Source organism: Sminthopsis crassicaudata, chromosome 6 (assembly GCF_048593235.1).
Source record: "Sminthopsis crassicaudata isolate SCR6 chromosome 6, ASM4859323v1, whole genome shotgun sequence".
Classification (NCBI taxonomy): Eukaryota; Metazoa; Chordata; class Mammalia; order Dasyuromorphia; family Dasyuridae; genus Sminthopsis; species Sminthopsis crassicaudata.
In genome coordinates, this window is record NC_133622.1 from 240,602,297 (window position 1) to 240,608,296 (window position 6,000).

A 6,000-nucleotide genomic window follows, 5' to 3' on the forward strand; every position below is an offset into this window, starting at 1 on the left:
TTAATAAAACTTAAAGTAAAAAAAAACTATTTAATTAATTAATAAAACTAAGAGTTGGTTCTATGGAAAAACCAACAAAATAGACAAACCCTTAGTAAACCTGATTTGAAAAAAGGAAAGAGAAAAAGCAAATTGTTAGTCTTGTAAATGAAAAGGGAGAACTCACCACTAATGAAGAGGAAATTACAACAATAGTCAGGAGCTATTTTGCTCCACTTTATGCCAATAAATTCGATAACTTAAATGAAATGGAAGAATACCTTCAAAAATATAGCTTGCCCAGATTAACAGAGGAATAAGTAAGTAGTCTAAATAGTCCCATCTCAGAAAAAGAAATAGACTAAGCTATTAACCAACTTCCTAAGAAAAAGTCCCCAGGACCAAATGGATTTATATGTGAATTCTACCAAACATTTTAAGAACAACTAACTCCAATGCTATGTAAAGGAGTCCTACCAAATTCCTTCACACAAGCATGGTACTGATACCTAAACCAGGTAGATCGAAAACTGAGAAAGAAAACTATGGACCAATTTCCTTAATGAATATGGGTGCTAAAATCTTAAATAAGATATTAGCAAATAGATTTCAGAAAATCATCCCCAGGATAATACACTATGACCAAGTGGGATTTATACCAGGAATGCAGGGCTGGTTTAATATTAGGAAAACTATTAGTATAATTGACCATATTAATAATCAAATTAATAAAAACCATATGATCATCTCAATAGATGCAGAAAAAGCATTTGATAAAATCCAACATCCATTCCTACTAAAAATGCTTGAGAATATAAGAATAAATGGACTATTCCTTAAAATAATAAGGAGCATATATTTAAAACCTTCAGTAAACATCATATGTAATGGCGATGACCATACTCCCTAAACTAATCTATTTATTTAGTGCTCTACCAATCAGACTTCCAAGAAACTATTTTAATAACCTAGAAAAAAATAACAACAGAATTCATATGGAACAACAAAAGGGATGTAATGGAAAAAAAAAAAAGTGAAGGTGGTCTAGCTGTACCTGATCCAGAACTGTATTATAAAGCAACAGTCACCAAAACCATTTGTTATTGGCTAAGAAATAGACTAGTTGATCAGTGGCATAGATTAGGTTCACAGGGCACGATAGTGAATAAAATTAGCAATCTAGTGTTTGACAAACCCAAAGATCCCAAATTTTGGGATAAGAATTCATTATTTGACAAAAACTGCTGGGAAAACTGGAAATTAGTATGGCAGAAACTAGGCATGGACCCACATTTTACTCCTCATACTAAGATTAGATCAAAATGGGTCCAAGATTTAGGCATAAAGAACAAAATTATAAATAAATTGGAGGAACATGGGATGGTTTACCTCTTAGACTTGTGGAGGAGGAAGGAGTTTGTGTCCAAGGGAGAACTAGAGACCACTATTGATCACAAAATATAAAATTTTGATTACACCAAATTAAAAAGTTTCTGCATCAACAAAACTAATGCAAACAAGATTAGAAGGGAAGTAACAAATTGGGAAAACATTTTTATAATTAAAGGTTCTGATAAAGGCCTCATCTCCAAAATATACAGAGAATTGACTTTAATTTATAAGAAATCAAGCCATTCTCCAATTGATAAACGGTCAAAGGATATGAACAGACAATTTTCAGATGATGAAATTAAAACTATTTCTGCTCATATGAAAGAATTTTCCAAATCACTATTGATCAGAGAAATGCAAATTAAGACAACTCTGAGATATCATTACACACCTGTCAGATTGGCTAAGATGACAGGAACAAATAATGATGAATGTTGGAGGGGCTGTGGGAAAACTGGGATACTGATGCATTGTTGGTGGAGTTGTGAAAGAATCCAACCATTCTGGAGTGCAATCTGGAATTATGCCCAAAAAGTTATCAAAATGTGCATACCCTTTGACCCAGCCCTACTACTACTGGGCTTATATCCCAAGGAAATACTAAAGAAGGGAAAGGGACCTGTATGTGGCAAAATGTTTGTGGCAGCTCTTTTCATAGTGGCTAGAAGCTGGAAGATGAATGGATGTCCATCAATTGGAGAATGGTTGGGTAAATTATGGTACATTAATTTTATGGAATATTATTGTTCTCTAAGAAATGACCAGCAAGAGAAATACAGAGAGGCTTGGAGTGACTTACATCAACTGATGCTAAGTGAAACGAGCAGAACCAGAAGATCATTATATACTTCAACAATGATACTTTATAAGGATGTATTCTGATGGAAGTGGATATCTTCAACATAGAAAAGAGCTAATCCAATTCCAATTGATTAATGATGGACAGAATCAGCTACATCGAGAAAAGGAACACTGGGAAATGAGTGTAAACTGTTATTTTTACCTTCTGAATTCAATTCTTCCTGTGTAACAAGAAATTCGGTTCTACAAACATATATTGTATCTAGAATATAGTGTAATATATTTAACATGTATAAGACTGCCTGCTATCTGGGGGAGGGGTTGGGGGAGTAAGGGAAAAAATCTGAACAGAAGTAAGTGCAAGGGATAATGTTGTAAAAAATTAACCAGTCATATGTACTGTCAAAAAAAAAGTTTTAATTATAAAATTAAAAAAAATTAAATAAACAAAAAAAAAAATGTTGGTTAGAATTCTCATTTAAATCTATCTGGCCCAAGAGATTTTGTTCTTAAAGAGTTGATTAATCACTGTTCCATTTCTTTTTCTAAAATGGGTCTAACTACATAATTTATTTAATTTTCTGTTAACCTGGGCGATCTATATTTTTGTAGATATTCCTCCATTATACTTATATTATCAAATTTATTGGCATCATTGGGGAAAATAACTCATAATTATTGTCCTAATTTTTTCTTCATTGGTGCAAAGTTCTTCCTTTACTTTTTTGAGACTAACAATTTAAGGGCACTTAGGTGGCATCGTAGATAGAACAACAGCCCTGATGTCAGAAGGACCAGAGTTCAAATCTAGCCTCAGATACTTAACACTTCCTGGTTGTGTGACCTTGGACAAGTCACTTAACCCCAATTTTCTCAGGGGGAAAAAAGGACAGAGTTTAACAATTTGATTTTTTTTAATCTTTTCCTAATCACATTAATTAAAGATATATCTATTTTGTTGGTTTTTCATGAAATCTACTTTTAGTCTTATTTGTTAATTCAATTTTTTTTTACTTTCAATTTTATTACTCTCTCTTTTTATTTTTAGAATTTCAAATTTGGCATGTGTTAGGGTTTTTTTTTTTAATTTGTTCTATTTTCCCAGCTTTTTTAGTTGCAAGTCCACTTCATTGATCTTTTTTTCCTCTATTTTTTTTTGCAAGTAAGCATCCCTAATGATCACTTTCATTGCATCCCAAAAATCTTCTATATTGTCTCATTATTATCATTCTCTTGGATGAAGTTATTGATTGTATGAATGATTTGTTATTTCACCCATTCATTTGTTAGGATTATATTATCTAATTCGCAATTAATTTTTGGACTCTTTTCTCCTGGCTTTTTATTGCATGTAATTTTTATGGCATCATGATTTGAAAAAAATATATATATATACATGTATATATATATATATATATATATACATATATACATATGTATATACATGTATATATACACACACACACATATATATATACATATGTATATATATATGTATATATACACACACACAGATATATATATATATATATATATATACATATATATATATATATATATATATATATATATACATATATATATATATATATATATATATATGTATGTATATATATATATATATATATATATATATATATATATATATATATATATATATATATATGTATATTTACTATTTCTGCCTTCCTGCATTTGATTTTGAGGTTTTTATGCCCTAATACATGGTCAATTTTTGTATAACTTCCATGAACCACTGAAAAAAAAATGTAAACTCTTTTCTGTCTCTATTCCATTTTCTCCAAAGCTACATCATACCTAATTTTTCTAACATTCTGTAAAGTTTTTAAACTTCATTCTTATTTATTTTGTAGTTTGATTTATCTAGTTCTCAGAAAACAAGGTTGAGATTCCCCACTTGTATAATTATACTGTTTGTTTCTTCTTGAATTTTTTTAACTTCCCGAGAAATTTGGATACTATACCACTTGGTGCATATATGTTTATGTTTAAAATTGATATTGCTTCATTATCTTTGATATCATTTAGTAAGATATCGTTTACTGTCTTATTTCTTTTAATTAGATCCATCTTTGCTTTTACTTGATTTGAGATCAGAATTGCTACCCCTGCTTTTTTTTCTTTTTTTTTTTTAATTTCACCGGAAGTGTAATAGATTCTGCTCTAGCTCTTTACCTTCACTCTGTATGTATAATTCTGCATTAAATATGTTTCTTATGAGCAATAGGTTGTAGGATTCTGGCTTTTAATACAGTCTGCTATCTACTTCCATTTTATGGGAAAGTTCATCTCATTTACATTCACAGTTAAAATAACTAATTCTGTGTTTCCTGCCATCATATTTACCTTAAGTTGTGCTCTTCTATTTTCTTTCCCCCTTCTCTCCTCAACAGCATTTTGCTTCAGATCACCACCTCTCTCAACAGCCCTGCCCCTTTTGAGCCCCTCTCACTTTCTTACACTTTTCCCCTACTACTTCTTTTTTTCCCTTCTATTAGCAGTCCCCTTTCTTTTCCACTTTTCCCTCCCAGTTTCCTATAAATTGAGACAAATTTATTTGTGAAACCAAATATGTATGATATTTTCTCTTAGAGCTAAATCTGATGAGAGTAAGATTCACACAATTGTCATCCCCATCCTGCTTTCCCTCAATAATAATTAGTATTCTTTGCCTCTTTGTGAGATATAATTTCCCTTATTTTACCTCAATTTTCCTTGTTGCCCCATCACAATCCCCTTTCCACCTCTAATTTATTTTTCATTTTATGATAATAAAATCATATTATATCTATACTCTCTAAGTGCACATATAATAGAAATATAGTTCTCATGAGTTCTTTTGTTCTTACCTTTTTATGCTTCACTTGAGTTCTGTGTATGGAGATCAAAATTTTTGTTCAGTTCTGGTCTTTTCATCAGAAATAGATGAAATTTATCTATATAGCTGAATTTTCATCTTCTTCCCTGTAAGATAAAACTCATTTTATCAAGATAGCTTATTCTTGATTTTTTTTTTTATCCAAGAAAGATTTTTTTTTAATTAATCCAAGTTCCGGGGGGCGGAGTCAAGATGGGGGAGAAGATACACTTGACTGTGTAAGCTCCTTTCTTCCCTCACAACCAACTAGATTTACTCATCCTCAGAAATAGCGTTGGACTGATAGAATCCACAAGGACTGGAAGCACGACTTACCAGCTGAAGAGAATCTGGAGTTTCAACAGGAAAGGTCAGCTCCCAGGGGAGGAAGAAGAGAGGCCAGCAAAAACGGTGGGGTAGTGTCACAGTGCGCTGGTCGCACTGGGGAGGGCTCTGGGTTCAGAGAATCCACTGATATAAAAGAATCTGGCACAGGCTGTTAGCTCTTCTCTGCTTATGAAACAGCAGTTCAGAAGAGAAATCTAGGCAACTTTAAAATTTAAAACCAGATTGGATTTTCCCAGATCCTGGGGGTGACTCAGCAGATCTCGGCACTGGGGGTGTGGCCGACAAAGGCAATCCAGGCTTTCACCTAGGGGGAGTTAAGAGATTGAAAAGTGGGCGGGGCGGTAACTCATAGTGCCTGGTTTGGCTAGAGGCTGTGGAACAGAAGTCCCAGAGAAGGGGAACCTTTCAACTAGGGACCTCGGTTTCTGGCAGACACTTCCAGTTTGAGCACAGGGGCTTTTCACGTCACATGCTGCAGACATGCACGCCCCACCGGGACACATAGGCTAGGATTTGAGTTGCCTTTACTGTTCAATCTCAAACACAGGGAAACGGCTAAAACACAGCGCCCTCAGGGCACAGCAGTGCTAGTCACCTCTGAG